The sequence below is a fragment of the Dama dama genome, chromosome 13 (assembly GCF_033118175.1).
Source record: "Dama dama isolate Ldn47 chromosome 13, ASM3311817v1, whole genome shotgun sequence".
Taxonomy (NCBI): domain Eukaryota; kingdom Metazoa; phylum Chordata; class Mammalia; order Artiodactyla; family Cervidae; genus Dama; species Dama dama.
Window position 1 is genome coordinate 8,836,057 of NC_083693.1, and position 19,626 is coordinate 8,855,682.

Sequence of the window (19,626 nt, forward strand, 5' to 3'; positions counted from 1 at the left end):
ACCTGTAGCTGAGAGAAGCCTCCTCTTGAGGTGCTCTTGGAAAGTTGGTATTCCTCTTGAGTCGAAGCCAGGGACTGAGCTCTCATCTCGAGTTGAATTGGGTTCCACGGAGCCCTTTCGAGTTGCTCCAGTGACCTCAGGATCCCTCTAGACTTGAGACAGTGATCTTGGGTTTTCTCTGGAGTGCCATCAAGGAAATCAAGGCTCCTTTCACGTTTGATGTGGAACACGGAATTGCTCTGCACGCAGTGCAGGGGAATCGGTCCTCATCTCGCGGTGAAGGGGAAATCTCATGGTTTTTCTCGAGTTGTGGCCGGAACCTGGGGTATATTCTCGAGTTACGACGGGGAGGGCCCTTCCAGACACGTGTTTGTTCAGCGATGTCAGGACTCCTGCCTAGGTGCGAGGGACACCTCGGGATTCTCCTCGAGTCTTGGCATGGCAATTGGCACGCGTCTCCACGTGAGGCGGGAGACCCAGTGTCCCTTTCCACGTGCCACAGTGATCCTGGGACTCCTATCCATTTTCAAGAGGAGTCAGGCATCGTCTCCTTTGGAATCATTGATCTCTGCAGACCTCTCGAGTTTTCAAAGGATGTGAGGCCTCCGGTCGCGATGAGGCATAGAACTAGGACTTTCTCTGTGGTCTCCACAGGGGATTCAGACATCCCTTCGTCTTGGGAGATGCAAGACGAGCCTGCATTCAATTCACTGAAGGGATATCCGGCCTAACTTCGAGTCAGAGCTTCTCGGTGTCCATTCCACTTGAGGCCACAAATTCAGGGACCCTCTCACATACCTGTAGCTGAGAGAAGCCTACTCTTGAGGTGCTTGTGGAAAGTTGGTATTCCTCTTGCGTCGAAGCCGGGGACTAAGCTCTCATCTCGAGTTGATTTGGGGTCTACATAGCACTTTAGTGCTGCTACAGTGGCCTCAGGATCACTCTAGACTTGAGACAGTGACTTTGTGTTTTCTCTGGAGTGCCATCAAGGAAATCAAGGCTCCTTTCACGTTTGATGTGGAACACGGAATTGCTCTGCACGCAGTGAAGGGGAATCGGGCCTCATCTCGCGGCGAGGGGGAAGTCTCATTGTTTTTCTTGTGTTCCGGCCGGAACCTGGGGTATATTCTCGAGTTACGACGGGGAGGGCCCTTCCAGACACGTGTTTGTTCAGCGACGTCAGGACTCCTGCCTAGGTGCGAGGGACACCTCGGGATTCTCCTCGAGTCTTGGCATGGCAATTGGGACGCGTCTCCACCTGAGGCCGGAGACCCAGGGTCCCTTTCCACGTGCCACAGGGATCCTGGGACTCCTATCCATTTTCAAGAGGAGTCAGGCATCGTCTCCTTTGGAAGCACTGATCTCCGCGGACCTCTCGAGTTTTCAAAGGATGTGAGGCCTCCGGTCGCGATGAGGCGGGGAACTAGGTCTTTCTCTGTCGTCTCCACAGGGGATTCAGACAACCCTTCGTCATTGGACATGCAAGTCGAGACTGCATTCAATTCACTGCAGGGATATCCGGCCTGACTTCTAGTCAGAGCATCTCGGTGTCCATTCCACTTGCGGCCACAAACTCAGGGTCCCTCTCACATACCTGTAGCTGAGAGAATCCTCCTCTTGAGGTGCTTGTGGAAAGTTGGTATTCCTCTTGAGTCGAAGCCAGGGACTAAGCTCTCATCTCTAGTTGATTTGGGGTCCACGGAGCCCTTTCCTGTTGCTCCAGTGACCTCAGGATCCCTCTAGACTTCAGACAGTGATCTTGGGTTTTCTCTGGAGTGCCATCAAGTAAATCAAGGCTCCTTTCACGTTTGATGTGGAACACAGAATTGCTCTGCACGCAATGCAGGGGAATCGGGCATCATCTCGCAGCGAGAGGGAAGTCTCATGGTTTTTCTCGAGTTGCGGCCGGAACCTGGGGTATATTCTCGAGTTACGACGGGGAGGGCCCTTCAAGACACTTGTTTGTTCAGCGACGTCAGGACTCCTGCCTAGGTGCGAGGGACACCTCGGGATTCTTCTCGGGTCTTGGCCTGGCAATTGGGACGCGTCTCCACGTGAGGCGGGAAACCCAGGGACCCTTTCCACGTGCCACAGGGATCCTGGGACTCCTATCCATTTTCAAGAGGAGTCAGGCATCGTCTCCTTTGGAAGCATTGATCTCCGCGGACCTCTCGAGTTTTCAAAGGATGTGAGGCCTCCGGTCGCGATGAGGCTGAGGACTAGGTCTTTCTCTGTGGCCTCCACAGGGGATTCAGACATCCCTTCGTCTTGGGAGATGCAAGACGAGCCTGCATTCAATTCACTGCAGGGATATCCGGCCTTACTTCGAATCAGAGCATCTCGGTGTCCATTCCACTTGAGGCCACAAACTCAGGGTCCAACTCACATACCTATAGCAGAGAGAATCCTCCTCTTGTTGTGCTTGTGGAAAGTTGGTATTCATCTTGAGTCGAAGCCAGGGACTAAGCTCTCATCTCGAGTTGATTTGGGGTCCACGGAGCCCTTTCGTGTTGCTCCAGTGACCTCAGGATCCCTCTAGACTTGAGACAGTGATCTTGGGTTTTCTCTGGAGTGCCATCAAGGAAATCAAGGCTCCTTTCACGTTTGATGTGGAACACAGTATTGCTCTGCACGCAATGCACGGGAATCGGGCCTCATCTCGCGGCGAGGGGGAAGTCTCATGGTTTTTCTCGAGTTGCGGCCGGAACCTGGGGTATATTCTCGAGTTACGACGGGGAGGGCCCTTCCAGACACGTGTTTGTTCAGCGACGTCAGGACTACTGCCTAGGTGCGAGGGACAACTCGGGATTCTCCATGAGTCTTGGCATGGCAATTGGGATGCGTCTCCACGTGAGGCGGGAGACCCAGGGTCCCTTTCCACGTGCCCCAGGGATCCTGGGACTCCTATCCATTTTCAAGAGGAGTCAGGCATCGTCTCCTTTGGAAGCATTGATCTCCGCGGACCTCTCGAGTTTTCAAAGGATGTGAGGCCTCCGGTCACGTTGAGGCGGAGGACTAGGTCTTTCTCTGTGGTCTCCACTGGGGATTCAGACATCCCTTCGTCTTGGGAGATGCAAGACGAGCCTGCGTTCAATTCACTGCAAAGATATCCCGCCTTACTTCGAGTCAGAGCATCTCGGGTTCCATTCCACTTGAGGCCACAAACTCAGGGTCCCTCTCACATACCTGTAGCTGAGAGAACCCTCCTCTTGAGGTGCTTGTGGAAAGTTGGTATTCCTCTAGAGTCGAAGCCAAGGACTAAGCTCTCATCTCGAGTTGATTTGGGGTCCACGGAGCCCTTTCGTGTGGCTCCAGTGACCTCAGGATCCCTCTAGATTTGAGACAGTGATCTTGGGTTTTCTCTGGAGTGCCATCAAGGAAATCAAGGCTCCTTTCACGTTTGATGTGGAACACGGAATTGCTCTGCATGCATTGCAGGGGAATCGGGCCTCATCTCGCGGCGAGGGGGAAGTCTCATGGTTTTTCTCGAGTTGCGGCCGGAACCTGGTTTATATTCTCGAGTTACAACGGGGAGGGCCCTTGCAGACACGTGTTTGTTCAGCGACGTCAGGACTCCTGCCTAGGTGCGAGGGACACCTCGGGATTCTCCTCGAGTCTTGGCATGGCAATTGGGACGCGTCTCCACGTGAATCGGGAACCAGGGTACCTTTCCACGTGCCACAGGGATCCAGGGACTCCTATCCATTTTCAAGAGGAGTCAGGCATCGTCTCCTTTGGAAGCATTGATCTCCGCACACCTGTCGAGTTTTCAAAGGATGTGAGGCCTCCGTTCGCGACGAGGCGGACGACTAAGTCTTTCTCTGTGGTCTCCACCGGGGATTCAGACATCCCTTCGTTTTGGGAGATGCAAGACGAGCCTTCATTCAATTCACTGCAGGGATATCCGGCCTTACTTCGAGTCAGAGCATCTCAGTGTCCATTCCACTTGAGGCCACAATCTCAGGGTCCCTCTCACATACCTGTAGCTGAGAGAAGCCTCCTCTTGAGGTGCTCTTGGAAAGTTGGTATTCCTCTTGAGTCGAAGCCAGGGACTGAGCTCTCATCTCGAGTTGAATTGGGTTCCACGGAGCCCTTTCGAGTTGCTCCAGTGACCTCAGGATCCCTCTAGACTTGAGACAGTGATCTTGGGTTTTCTCTGGAGTGCCATCAAGGAAATCAAGGCTCCTTTCACGTTTGATGTGGAACACGGAATTGCTCTGCACGCAGTGCAGGGGAATCGGTCCTCATCTCGCGGTGAAGGGGAAATCTCATGGTTTTTCTCGAGTTGTGGCCGGAACCTGGGGTATATTCTCGAGTTACGACGGGGAGGGCCCTTCCAGACACGTGTTTGTTCAGCGATGTCAGGACTCCTGCCTAGGTGCGAGGGACACCTCGGGATTCTCCTCGAGTCTTGGCATGGCAATTGGCACGCGTCTCCACGTGAGGCGGGAGACCCAGTGTCCCTTTCCACGTGCCACAGTGATCCTGGGACTCCTATCCATTTTCAAGAGGAGTCAGGCATCGTCTCCTTTGGAAGCATTGATCTCTGCAGACCTCTCGAGTTTTCAAAGGATGTGAGGCCTCCGGTCGCGATGAGGCCGAGAACTAGGACTTTCTCTGTGGTCTCCACAGGGGATTCAGACATCCCTTCGACTTGGGAGATGCAAGACGAGCCTGCTTTCAATTCACTGCAGGGATATCCGGCCTTACTTCTAGTCAGAGCATCTCGGTGTCCATTCCACTTGAGGCCACAAACTCAGGGTCCCTCTCACATATCTGTAGCTGAGAGAAGCCTCCTCTTGAGGTGCTTGTGGAAAGTTGGTATTCCTCTTGAGTCGAAGCCAGGGACTAAGATCTCATCTCGAGTAGATTTGGGGTCCACGGAGCCCTTTCCTGTTGCTCCAGTGACCTCAGGATCCCTCTAGACTTGAGACAGTGATCTTGGGTTTTCTCTGGAGTGCCATCAAGGAAATCAAGGCTCCTTTCACGTTTGATGTGGAACACGGAATTGCTCTGCACGCAGTGCAGGGGAATCGGGTCTCATCTCGCGGCGAGGGTGAAGTCTCATGGTTTTTCTCGAGTTGCGGCCGGAACCTGGGGTATATTCTCGAGTTGCGACGGGGAGGGCCCTTCCAGACACGTGTTTGTTCAGCGACGTCAGGACTCCTGCCTAGGTACGAGGGACACCTCAGGATTCTCCTCGAGTTTTGGCATGGCAATTGGGACGCGTCTCCACGTGAGGCGGGAGACCCAGGGTCCCTTTCCACGTGCCACAGGGATCCTGTGACTCCTATTCATTTTCAAGAGGAGTCAGGCATCGTCTCCTTTGGAAGCATTGATCTCCGCAGACCTCTCGAGTTTTCAAAGGATGTGAGGCCTCCGGTCGCGATGAGGCGGAGAGCTAGGTCTTTCTCTGTGGTCTCCACAGGGGTTTCAGACATCCCTTCCTCTTGGGAGATGCAAGACGAGCCTGCATTCAATTCACTGCAGGGATATCCGGCCTTACTTCGAGTCAGAGCATCTCGGTGTCCATTCCACTTGAGGCCACAAACTCAGGGTACCCCTCACTTACCTGTAGCTGAGAGAAGCCTCCTCTTGAGGTGCTTGTGGAAAGTTGGTATTCCTCTTGAGTCGAAGCCAGGGACTAAGTTCTCATCTCGAGTTGACATGGGGTCCACGGAGCCCTTTCGTGTTGCTCCAGTGACCTGAGGATCCCTCTAGACTCGAGACAGTGATCTTGGGTTTTCTCTGGAGTGCCATCAAGGAAATCAAGGCTCCTTTCATGTTTGATGTGGAACACGGAATTGCTCTGCACGCAGTGCAGGGGAATCGGGCCTCATCTCGAGGCGAGGAGGAAGTCTCATGGTTTTTCTCGAGTTGCGGCCGGAACCTGGGGTATATTCTCGAGTTACGACTGGGAGGGCCCTTCCAGACACGTGTTTGTTCAGCGATGTCAGCCCTCCTGCCTAGGTGCGAGGGACACCTCGGGATTCTCCTCGAGTCTTGGCATGGCAATTGGGATGCGTCTCCACGTTAGGCGGGAGCCCCAGGGTCCCTTTCCACGTGCCACAGGGATCCTGGGACTCCTATCCATTTTCAAGAGGAGTCAGGCATCGTCTCCTTTGGAAGCATTGTTCTCCGCGGACCTCTCGAGTTTTCAAAGGATGTGAGGCCTCCGGTCTGGATGAGGCGAAGGACTAGGTCTTTCTCTGTCGTCTCCACAGGGGATTCAGACATCCCTTCGTCTTGGGAGATGCAAGACGAGCCTGCATTCAATTCACTGCAGGGATATTCGGCCTTCCTTCGAGTCAGAGCATCTCGGTGTCCATTCCACTTGAGGCCCCAAACTCAGGGTCCCTCTCACATTCCTGTAGCTGACAGAAGCCTCCTCTTGAGGTGCTTGTGAAAAGTGGGTATTCCTCTTGAGTCGAAGCCAGGGACTAAGCTCTCATCTCGAGTTGATTTGGGGTCCACGGAGCCCTTTCGTGTTGCTCCAGTGACCTCAGGATCCCTCTAGACTTGAGACAGTGATCTTGGGTTTTCTCTGGAGTGCCATCAAGGAAATCAAGGCTCCTTTCACGTTTGATGTGGAACACGGAATTGCTCTGCACGCAGTGCAGGGGAATCGGGCCTCAACTTGCGGCGAGGGGGAAGTCTCATGGTTTTTCTCGAGTTGCGGCCAGAACCTGGGGTATATTCTCGAGTTACGACGGGGAGGGCCCTTCGAGACACGTGTTTGTTCAGCGACGTCAGGACTCCTGCATAGGTGCGAGGGATACCTCGGGATTCTCCTCGAGTCTTGGCATGGCAATGGGGACGCGTCTCCACATGAGGCGGGAGACCAAGTGTCCCTTTCCACGTGCCACAGGGATCCTGGGACTCCTATCCATTTTCAAGAGGAGTCAGGCATCGTCTCCTTTGGAAGCATTGATCTCCGCGGACCTCTCGAGTTTTCAAAGGATGTGAGGCCTCCGGACGCGATGAGGAGGAAAATTAGGTCTTTCTCTGTGGTCTCCACCGGGGATTCAGACATCCTTTCGTCTTGGGAGATGCAAGACGAGCCTGCATTCAATTCACTGCAGGGATATCCGGCCTTTCTTCGAGTCAGAGCATCTCGGTGTCCATTCCACTTGAGGCCACAATCTCAGGGTGCCTCTCACATACCTGTAGCTGAGAGAAGCCTCCTCTTGAGGTGCTCTTGGAAAGTTGGTATTCCTCTTGATTCGAAGCCAGGGACTGAGCTCTCATCTCCAGTTGATTTGTGGTCCACGGAGCCCTTTCGAGTTGCTCCAGTGACCTCAGGATCCCTCTAGACTTGAGACAGTGATCTTGGGTTTTCTCTGGAGTGCCATCAAGGAAATCAAGGCTCCTTTCACGTTTGATGTGGAACACGGAATTGCTCTGCTCGCATTGCTGGGGAATCGGGCCTCATCTCGCGGCGAGGGGGAAGTCTCATGGTTTTTCTCGAGTTGCGGCCGGAACCTGGGGTATATTCTCGAGTTAGGACGGGGAGGGCCCTTCCAGACACGTGTTTTTTCAGCGACGTCAGGACTCCTGCCTAGGTGCGAGGGACACCTCGGGATTCTCCTCGAGTCTTGGCATGGCAATTGGGACGCGTTTCCACGTGAGGCGGGAGACCCAGGGTCCCTTTCTCCGTGCCACAGGGATCCTGGGACTCCTATCTATTTTCAAGAGGAGTCAGGCATCGTCTCCTTTGGAAGCATTGATCTCCGTGGACCTCTCGAGTTTTCAAAGGATGTGAGGCTTCCGGTCGCGATGAGGCGGAGGACTAGGTCTTTCTCTGTGGTCTCCACAGGGGATTCAGACATCCCTTCGTCTTGGGAGATGCAAGACGAGCCTGCAGTCTATTCACTGTAGGGATATCCGGCCTTACTTCGAGTCAGAGCATCTCGGTTTCCATTCCACTTGAAGCCAGAACCTCAGGGTCCCTCTGACATACATGTAGCTGAGAGAAGCCTCCTCTTGAGGGGCTTGTGGAAATTTCGTATTCCTCTTGAGTTGAAGCCAGGGACTAAGCTCTCATCTCGAGTTGATTTGGGGTCCACGGAACCCTTTCGTGTTGCTCCAGTGACCTCAGGATCCCTCTAGACTTGAGACAGTGATCTTGGGTTTTCTCTGGAGTGCCATCAAGAAAATCAAGGCTCCTTTCACGTTTGATGTGGAACACGGAATTGCTCTGCACGCAGTGCAGGGGAATTGGGCCTCATTTCGCGTCGAGGGGGAAGTCTCATGGTTTTTCTCGAGTGGCGGCCGGAACCTGGGGTATATTCTCGAGTTACGAGGGGGAAGGCCCTTCCAGACACGTGTTTGTTCAGCGACCTCAGGACTCCTGCCTAGGTGCGAGGGACACCTCGGGATTCTCCTCGAGTCTTGGCATGGCAATTGGCACGCGTTTCCACGTGAGGGGGGAGACCCAGGGTCCCTTTCCACGTGCCACAGGGATCCTGGGACTCCTATCCATTTTCAAGAGGAGTCAGGCATCGTCTCCTTTGGAAGCATTGATCTCCGCAGACCTCTCGAGTTTTTATAGGATGTGAGGCCTACGGTCGCGATGAGGCGGAGGATTGGACATTCCCTGTGGTCTCCACAGGGGATTCAGACATCCCTTCGTCTTGGGAGATGCAAGACGAGCCTGCATTCCATTCACTGCAGGGATATCTGGCATTACATCGAGTCAGAGCATCTCGGTGTCCATTCCACTTGAGGCCACAAACTCAGGGTCCCTCTCACATACATGTAGCTGACAGAAGCCTCCTCTTGAGGTGCTTGTGGAAAGTTGGTATTCCTCTTGAGTCGAAGCCAGGAACTAAGCTCTCATCTCGAGTTGATTTGGGGTCCACGTAGCCCTTTCGTGTTGCTCCAGTGACCTCAGGATCCCTCTAGACTTGAGACAGTGATCTTGGGTTTTCTCTGGAGTGCCATCAAGGAAATCAAGGCTCCTTTCCCGTTTGATGTCGAACACGGAATTGCTCTGCATGCAGTGCAGGGGAATCGGGCCTCATCTCGCGGCGAGGGGGAAATCTCATGGTTTTTCTTGAGTTGCAGCCGCAACTTGGGGTATATTCTCGAGTAACGACGGGGAGGGCCCTTCCAGACACGTGTTTGTTCAGCGACGTCAGGACTTCTGCTTAGGTGCGAGGGACACCTCGGGATTCTCCTCGAGTCTGGGCATGGCAATTGGGACGCGTCTCCACGTGAGGTGGGAGACCAAGTGTCCCTTTTCACGTGACACAGGGATCCTGGGACTCCTATCCATTTTCAAGAGGAGTCAGGCATCGTCTCCTTTGGAAACATTGATCTCCGCGGACCTCTCGAGTTTTCAAAGCATGTGTGGCCTGAGGTCGCGATGAGGCGGTGAACTAGGTCTTTCTCTGTGGTCTCCACAGGGGATTCAAACATGCCTTCGTCTTGGAAGATGCAAGACGAGCCTGAATTCAATTCACTGCAGGAATATCCAGCCTTACTTCGAGTCAGAGCATCTCGGTGTCCATTCCACTTGAGGCCACAAACTCAGGGTCCCTCTCACATACCTGTAGCTGAGAGAAGCCTCCTCTTGAGGTGCTTGTGGAAACTTGATATTCCTCTTGAGTCGAAGCCAGGGACTAAGCTCTCATCTCGAGTTGATTTGGGGTCCAGGAGCCGTTTCGTGTTGCTATAGTGACCTCAGGATCCCTGTAGACTTGAGACAGTGATCTTGGGTTTTCTCTGGAGTGCCATCAAGGAAATCAAGGCTCCTTTCACGTTTGATGTGGAACACAGAATTGCTCTGCACGCAGTGCAGGGGAATCGGGCCTCATCTCGCGGCGAGGGGGTAGTCTCATGGTTTTTCTCGAGTTGCGGCCGGAAGCTGGGATATATTCTCGAGTTAAGCCGGGGAGGGCCCTTCCAGACACGTGTTTCTTTAGCGAATTCAGGACTCCTGCCTAGGTGCAAGGGACACCTCGGGATTCTCCTCGATTCTTGGCATGGCAATTGGGACACGTCTCCACGTGAGGCGGGAGACCCAAGGTCCCTTTCCACGTGCCACAGGAATCCTGGGACTCCTATCCATTTTCAAGAGGCGTCAGGCATCGTCTCCTTTGGAAGCATTGATCTCCGTGGACCTCTCGAGTTTTCAAAGGATGTGAGGCTTCCGGTCGCGATGAGGCGGAGGACTAGGTCTTTCTCTGTGGTCTCCACAGGGGATTCAGACATCCCTTCGTCTTGGGAGATGCAAGACGAGCCTGCAGTCTATTCACTGTAGGGATATCCGGCCTTACTTCGAGTCAGAGCATCTCGGTTTCCATTCCACTTGAAGCCAGAACCTCAGGGTCCCTCTGACATACATGTAGCTGAGAGAAGCCTCCTCTTGAGGGGCTTGTGGAAATTTCGTATTCCTCTTGAGTTGAAGCCAGGGACTAAGCTCTCATCTCGAGTTGATTTGGGGTCCACGGAACCCTTTCGTGTTGCTCCAGTGACCTCAGGATCCCTCTAGACTTGAGACAGTGATCTTGGGTTTTCTCTGGAGTGCCATCAAGAAAATCAAGGCTCCTTTCACGTTTGATGTGGAACACGGAATTGCTCTGCACGCAGTGCAGGGGAATTGGGCCTCATCTCGCGTCGAGGGGGAAGTCTCATGGTTTTTCTCGAGTGGCGGCCGGAACCTGGGGTATATTCTCGAGTTACGAGGGGGAAGGCCCTTCCAGACACGTGTTTGTTCAGCGACGTCAGGACTCCTGCCTAGGTGCGAGGGACACCTCGGGATTCTCCTCGAGTCTTGGCATGGCAATTGGCACGCGTTTCCACGTGAGGGGGGAGACCCAGGGTCCCTTTCCACGTGCCACAGGGATCCTGGGACTCCTATCCATTTTCAAGAGGAGTCAGGCATCGTCTCCTTTGGAAGCATTGATCTCCGCAGACCTCTCGAGTTTTTATAGGATGTGAGGCCTACGTCGCGATGAGGCGGAGGATTGGACATTCTCTGTGGTCTCCACAGGGGATTCAGACATCCCTTCGTCTTGGGAGATGCAAGACGAGCCTGCATTCCATTCACTGCAGGGATATCTGGCATTATATCGAGTCAGAGCATCTCGGTGTCCATTCCACTTGAGGCCACAAACTCAGGGTCCCTCTCACATACATGTAGCTGACAGAAGCCTCCTCTTGAGGTGCTTGTGGAAAGTTGGTATTCCTCTTGAGTCGAAGCCAGGAACTAAGCTCTCATCTCGAGTTGATTTGGGGTCCACGGAGCCCTTTCGTGTTGCTCCAGTGACCTCAGGATCCCTCTAGACTTGAGACAGTGATCTTGGGTTTTCTCTGGAGTGCCATCAAGGAAATCAAGGCTCCTTTCCCGTTTGATGTCGAACACGGAATTGCTCTGCATGCAGTGCAGGGGAATCGGGCCTCATCTCGCGGCGAGGGGGAAATCTCATGGTTTTTCTTGAGTTGCAGCCGCAACTTGGGGTATATTCTCGAGTAACGACGGGGAGGGCCCTTCCAGACACGTGTTTGTTCAGCGACGTCAGGACTTCTGCTTAGGTGCGAGGGACACCTCGGGATTCTCCTCGAGTCTGGGCATGGCAATTGGGACGCGTCTCCACGTGAGGTGGGAGACCAAGTGTCCCTTTTCACGTGACACAGGGATCCTGGGACTCCTATCCATTTTCAAGAGGAGTCAGGCATCGTCTCCTTTGGAAACATTGATCTCCGCGGACCTCTCGAGTTTTCAAAGCATGTGTGGCCTGAGGTCGCGATGAGGCGGTGAACTAGGTCTTTCTCTGTGGTCTCCACAGGGGATTCAAACATGCCTTCGTCTTGGAAGATGCAAGACGAGCCTGAATTCAATTCACTGCAGGAATATCCAGCCTTACTTCGAGTCAGAGCATCTCGGTGTCCATTCCACTTGAGGCCACAAACTCAGGGTCCCTCTCACATACCTGTAGCTGAGAGAAGCCTCCTCTTGAGGTGCTTGTGGAAACTTGATATTCCTCTTGAGTCGAAGCCAGGGACTAAGCTCTCATCTCGAGTTGATTTGGGGTCCAGGAGCCGTTTCGTGTTGCTATAGTGACCTCAGGATCCCTGTAGACTTGAGACAGTGATCTTGGGTTTTCTCTGGAGTGCCATCAAGGAAATCAAGGCTCCTTTCACGTTTGATGTGGAACACAGAATTGCTCTGCACGCAGTGCAGGGGAATCGGGCCTCATCTCGCGGCGAGGGGGTAGTCTCATGGTTTTTCTCGAGTTGCGGCCGGAACCTGGGATATATTCTCGAGTTAAGCCGGGGAGGGCCCTTCCAGACACGTGTTTCTTTAGCGAATTCAGGACTCCTGCCTAGGTGCAAGGGACACCTCGGGATTCTCCTCGATTCTTGGCATGGCAATTGGGACACGTCTCCACGTGAGGCGGGAGACCCAAGGTCCCTTTCCACGTGCCACAGGAATCCTGGGACTCCTATCCATTTTCAAGAGGCGTCAGGCATCGTCTCCTTTGGAAGCGTTGATCTCCGCGGACCTCTCGAGTTTTCAAAGGATGTGAGGCCTCAGGTCGCGATGAGTCGGAAACTAGGTCTTTCTCTGTGGTCTCCACAGGGGATTCAGACATCCCTTCCTCTTGGGAGATGCAAGATGAGCCTGCATTCAATTCACTGCAGGGATATCCGGCCTTAATTCGAGTCACAGCATCTCGGTGTCCATTCCACTTGAGGCCACAAACTCAGGGTCCCTCTCACATACCTGTAGCTGAGTGAAGCCGCCTCTTGAGGTGCTTGTGGAAAGTTGGTATTCCTCTTGAGTCGAAGCCAGACACTAAGCTCTCAACTCGAGTCGATTTAGGGTCCACGGAGCCCTTTCGTGTTGCTCCATTGACCTCAGGATCCCTCTAGACGTGAGACAGTGATCTTGGGTTTTCTCTGGAGTGCCATCAAGGCAATCAAGGCTCCATTCACGTTTGATGTGGAACACAGAATTGCTCTGCACGCAGTGCAGGGGAATCGGGCCTCATCTCGCGGCGAGGGGGATGTCTCATGGTTTTTCTCGACTTGCGGCCAGAACCTGGGGTATATTCTCGAGTAACGACGGCGAGGGCCCTTCCAGACACGTGTTTGTTCAGCGACGTCAGGACTACTGCCTAGGTGCGAGGGACACCTCGGGATTCTCCTCGATTCTTGGCATGGCAAGTGGAACGCGTCTCCACGTGAGGCCGGAGGCCCAGGGTCCCTTTCCACGTGCCACAGGGATCCTGGGACTCCTATCCATTTTCAAGAGGAGTCAGGCATCGTTTCCTATGGAAGCATTGATCCCCGCAGACCTCTCAAGTTTTCAATGGATGTGAGGCCTCCGGTCGCGATGAGGCGGAGAACTAGGTCTTTCTCTGTGGTCTCCACAGGGGATTCAGACATCCCTTCATCTTGGGAGATGCAAGACGAGCCTGCATTCCATTCACTGAAGGGATATCCGGCCTTACTTCGAGTCAGAGCATCTCGGTGTCCATTCCACTTGAGGCCACAAACTCAGGGTCCCTCTCACATACCTGTAGCTGAGAGAAGCCTCCTCTTGAGGAACTTGTGAAAAGTTGGTATTCCTCCTGAGTCGAAGCCAGGGACTAAGCTCTCATCTCGAGTTGATTTGTGGTCCACGCAGCCCTTTCGTGTTGCTACAGTGACCTCAGGATCCCTCTAGACTTGAGATAGTGATCTTAGGTTTTCTCTGGAGTGCCATCTAGGAAAACAAGGCTGCTTTCACGTTTGATGTGGAACACGGAATTGCTCTGCATGCAGTGCAGGGGAATCGGGCCTCATCTCGCGGCGAGGGGGAAGTCTCATGGTTTTTCTCGAGTTGCGGCCGGAACCGGGGGTATATTCTCGAGTTACGCAGGGGAGGGCCCTTCCAGACACGTGTTTGTTCAGCGACGTCAGGACTCCTACCTAGGTGCGAGGGACACCTCGGAATTCTCCTCGAGTCTTGGCATGGCAATTGGGACGCGTCTCCACGTGAGGCGGGAAACCCAGTGTCCCTTTCAACGTGCCACAGGGATCCTGGTACTCCTATCCATTTTCAAGAGGAGTCAGTCATCGTCTCCTTTGGAAACATTGGTCTCCGCGGACCTCTCGAGTTTTCAAAGGATGTGAGGCCTCCAGTCGCAATGAGGCAGAGAACTAGGTCTTCTCTGTGGTCTCCACAGGGGATGAGACATCCCTTCGTCCTGGGAGATGCAAAACGAGCCTGCATTCAATTCACTGCAGGGATATCCGGCCTTACTTCGAGTCAGAGCATCTCGGTGTCCATTCCACTTGAGGCCACAAACTCAGGGTCCCTCTCACATACCTGTAGCTGAGAGAAGCCTCCTGTTGAGGTTCTTGTGGAAAGTTAGTATTCCTCTTGAGTATAATCCAGGAAATAAGCTCTCATTTCGAGTTGATTTGGGGTCCACACAGCCCTTTCGTGTTGCTCCAGTGACCTCAGGATCCCTCTAGACTTGAGACAGTGATCTTGGGTATTCTCTGGAGTGCCATCAAGGAAATCAAGGCTCCTTTCACGTTTGATATGGAACATGGAATTGCTCTGCACGCAGTCCTGGGGAATCGGGCCTCATCTCGCGGTGAGGGGGAAGTCTCATGTTTTTTCTCGAGTTGCAGCCGGAACCTGCGGTGTAATATCGAGATCGACGGGTAGGGCCCTTCCAGACACGTGTTTCTTCAGCGACGTCAGGACTCCTGCCTAGGTGCGAGGGACACCTCGGGATTCTCCTCGATTCTCGGCATGGCAAGTGGAACGCGTCTCCACATGAGGCGGGAGACCCAGAGTCCCCTTCCACGTGCCACAGCTATCCTGGGACTCCTATCCATTTTCAAGAGGAGTCAGGCATCGTCTCCTTTGGAAACATTGATCTCCACGAACCTCTCGAATTTTCAAAGCATGTGAGGCCTCCGGTCGAGATGAGGCGGATAACTAGGTCTTTCTCTGTGGTCTCCACAGGGGATTCAGACATCCCTTCGTCTTGGGAGATGCAAGACGACCCTGAATTCAATTCACTGCAGGGATATCCAGCCTTACTTAGAGTCAGAGCATCTCAGTGTCCATTCTACTTGAGGCCACAAACTCAGGGTCTCTCTCACATACCTGTAGCTGAGACAAGCCACCTCTTGAGGTGCTTGTGGAAAGTTGGTATTCCTCTTGAGTCGAACCCAGGTACTAAGCTCTCATCTCGAGTTGATTTGGGGTCCACGTAGACCTTTCTTATTGCTACAGTGACCTCAGGATCCCTCTAGACTTGAGGCAGTGATCTTGGATTTCCTCTGGAGTGTCATCAAGGAAATCAAGGCTCCTTTCCCGTTTGATGTGGAACACGGAATTGCTCTGCTCGCAGTGCAGGGGAATCGGGCCTCATCTCTCGGCGAGGGGGAAGACTTATGGATTTTCTCGAGTTGCGGCCAGAACCTCGGGTATATTGTTGAGTTATGACGGGGAGGGCCCTTAAAGATACTGATTTTTCAGCGACGTCAGGACTCCTGCCTAGGTGCGAGGGACACCTCTGGATGCTCCTCGAGTCTGGGCATGGCAATTGGGACGCGTCTCCACGTGAGGCGGGAGACCCAGTGTCCCATTCCACCTGCCACAGGGATCCTGGGACTCCTATCCATTTTCAAGAGGAGTCAGGCATCGTCTCCTTTGGAAGCATTGATCTCCGCGGACCTCTCGAGTTTTCAAAGGATGTGCGATCTCGGGTCGGGATGAGGCGGAGAAATCGGTCTTTCTCTGTGGTCTCCACAGGGGATTCAGACATCCCTTCGTCTTGGGAGATGCAAGACGAGCCTGCATTCAATTCACTAGAGCGATATCCGGCCTTACTTCGAGTCAGAGCATCTCGGTGACCATTCCACTTGAGGCCACAAACTCAGGGTCCCTCTCACATACCTGTAGCTGAGAGAAGCCTCCTCTTGAGGTGCTTTTGGAAAGTTGGTATTCCTCTTGAGTCGAAGCCAGGGTCTAAGCTGTCATCTCGCGTTGATTTGGGGTCCACGGAGCCCTTTCGTGTTGCTCCAGTGACCTCAGGATCCCTCTAGACTTGAGACAGTGATCTTGGGTTTTCTCTGGAGTGCCATCAAGGAAATCAAGGCTCCTATCATGTTTGATGTGGAACACGGAATTGCTCTGCACGGAGGGCAGGGGAATCGGGCCTCATCTGGCGGCGAGGGGGAAGTCTCATGGTTTTTCTCGAGTTGCGGCCGGAACCTGGGGTATATTCTCGAGTTACGACGGGGAGGGCCCTTCCAGACACGAGTTTTTCACTAACGTCAGGACTCCTGCCTAGGTGCGAGGGACACCTCGGGATTCTCCTCGAGTCTTGGCATGGCAATTGGGACACGTCTCCACGTGAGGCGGGAGACCCAAGGTCCCTTTCCACGTGCCACAGGAATCCTGGGACTCCTATCCATTTTCAAGAGGCGTCAGGCATCGTCTCCTTTGGAAGCGTTGATCTCCGCAGACCTCTCGAGTTTTCAAAGGATGTGAGGCCTCAGGTCGCGATGAGTCGGAAACTAGGTCTTTCTCTGTGGTCTCCACAGGGGATTCAGACATCCCTTCGTCTTGGGAGATGCAAGATGAGCCTGCATTCAATTCACTGCAGGGATATCCGGCCTTAATTCGAGTCACAGCATCTCGGTGTCCATTCCACTTGAGGCCACAAACTCAGGGTCCCTCTCACATACCTGTAGCTGAGAGAAGCCGCCTCTTGAGGTGCTTGTGGAAAGTTGGTATTCCTCTTGAGTCGAAGCCAGACACTAAGCTCTCAACTCGAGTCGATTTGGGGTCCACGGAGCCCTTTCGTGTTGCTCCATTGACCTCAGGATCCCTCTAGACGTGAGACAGTGATCTTGGGTTTTCTCTGGAGTGCCATCAAGGAAATCAAGGCTCCATTCACGTTTGATGTGGAACACAGAATTGCTCTGCACGCAGTGCAGGGGAATCGGGCCTCATCTCGCGGCGAGGGGGATGTCTCATGGTTTTTCTCGACTTGCGGCCGGAACCTGGGGTATATTCTCGAGTAACGACGGCGAGGGCCCTTCCAGACACGTGTTTGTTCAGCGACGTCAGGACTACTGCCTAGGTGCGAGGGACACCTCGGGATTCTCCTCGAGTCTTTGCATGGCAAGTGGAACGCGTCTCCACGTGAGGCGGGAGGCCCAGGGTCCCTTTCCACGTGCCACAGGGATCCTGGGACTCCTATCCATTTTCAAGAGGAGTCAGGCATCGTTTCCTATGGAAGCATTGATCCCCGCAGACCTCTCAAGTTTTCAATGGATGTGAGGCCTCCGGTCGCGATGAGGCGGAGAACTAGGTCTTTCTCTGTGATCTCCACAGGGGATTCAGACATCCCTTCATCTTGGGAGATGAAAGACGAGCCTGCATTCAATTCACTGAAGGGATATCCGGCCTTACTTCGAGTCTGAGCATCTCGGTGTCCATTCCACTTGAGGCCACAAACTCAGGGTCCCTCTCACATACCTGTAGCTGAGAGAAGCCTCCTCTTGAGGAACTTGTGAAAAGTTGGTATTCCTCCTGAGTCGAAGCCAGGGACTAAGCTCTCATCTCGAGTTGATTTGTGGTCCACGCAGCCCTTTCGTGTTGCTACAGTGACCTCAGGATCCCTCTAGACTTGAGATAGTGATCTTAGGTTTTCTCTGGAGTGCCATCTAGGAAAACAAGGCTGCTTTCACGTTTGATGTGGAACACGGAATTGCTCTGCATGCAGTGCAGGGGAATCGGGCCTCATCTCGCGGCGAGGGGGAAGTCTCATGGTTTTTCTCGAGTTGCGGCCGGAACCGGGGGTATATTCTCGAGTTACGCAGGGGAGGGCCCTTCCAGACACGTGTTTGTTCAGCGACGTCAGGACTCCTACCTAGGTGCGAGGGACACCTCGGAATTCTCCTCGAGTCTTGGCATGGCAATTGGGACGCGTCTCCACGTGAGGCGGGAAACCCAGTGTCCCTTTCAACGTGCCACAGGGATCCTGGTACTCCTATCCATTTTCAAGAGGAGTCAGTCATCGTCTCCTTTGGAAACATTGGTCTCCGCGGACCTCTCGAGTTTTCAAAGGATGTGAGGCCTCCAGTCGCAATGAGGCAGAGAACTAGGTCTTTCTCTGTGGTCTCCACAGGGGATGAGACATCCCTTCGTCCTGGGAGATGCAAAACGAGCCTGCATTCAATTCACTGCAGGGATATCCGGCCTTACTTCGAGTCAGAGCATCTCGGTGTCCATTCCACTTGAGGCCACAAACTCAGGGTCCCTCTCACATACCTGTAGCTGAGAGAAGCCTCCTGTTGAGGTTCTTGTGGAAAGTTAGTATTCCTCTTGAGTATAATCCAGGAAATAAGCTCTCATCTCGAGTTGATTTGGGGTCCACACAGCCCTTTCGTGTTGCTACAGTGACCTGAGGATCCCTCTAGACTCGAGACAGTGATCTTGGGTTCTCTGGAGTGCCATCAAGGAAATCAAGGCTCCTTTCACGTTTGATATGGAACATGTAATTGCTCTGCACGCAGTCCTGGGGAATCGGGCCTCATCTCGCGGTGAGGGGGAAGTCTCATGTTTTTTCTCGAGTTGCAGCCGGAACCTGCGGTGTAATATCGAGATCGACGGGTAGGGCCCTTCCAGACACGTGTTTCTTCAGCGACGTCAGGACTCCTGCCTAGGTGCGAGGGACACCTCGGGATTCTCCTCGATTCTCGGCATGGCAAGTGGAACGCGTCTCCACATGAGGCGGGAGACCCAGAGTCCCCTTCCACGTGCCACAGCTATCCTGGGACTCCTATCCATTTTCAAGAGGAGTCAGGCATCGTCTCCTTTGGAAACATTGATCTCCACGAACCTCTCGAATTTTCAAAGCATGTGAGGCCTCCGGTCGAGATGAGGCGGATAACTAGGTCTTTCTCTGTGGTCTCCACAGGGGATTCAGACATCCCTTCGTCTTGGGAGATGCAAGACGAGCCTGAATTCAATTCACTGCAGGGATATCCAGCCTTACTTAGAGTCAGAGCATCTCGGTGTCCATTCTACTTGAGGCCACAAACTCAGGGTCTCTCTCACATACCTGTAGCTGAGACAAGCCACCTCTTGAGGTGCTTGTGGAAAGTTGGTATTCCTCTTGAGTCGAAGCCAGGTACTAAGCTCTCATCTCGAGTTGATTTGGGGTCCACGTAGACCTTTCTTATTGCTACAGTGACCTCAGGATCCCTCTAGACTTGAGGCAGTGATCTTGGATTTCCTCTGGAGTGTCATCAAGGAAATCAAGGCTCCTTTCCCGTTTGATGTGGAACACGGAATTGCTCTGCACGCAGTGCAGGGGAATCGGGCCTCATCTCTCGGCGAGGGGGAAAACTTATGGATTTTCTCGAGTTGCGGCCGGAACCTCGGGTATATTGTTGAGTTATGACGGGGAGGGCCCTTAAAGATACTGATTTTTCAGCGACGTCAGGACTCCTGCCTAGGTGCGAGGGACACCTCGGGATTCTCCTCGAGTCTTGGCATGGCAATTGGGATGCGTCTCCACGTGAGGCGGGAGACCCAGGGTCCCTTTCCACGTGCCACAGGGATCCTGGGACTCCTATCCATTTTCAAGAGAAGTCAGG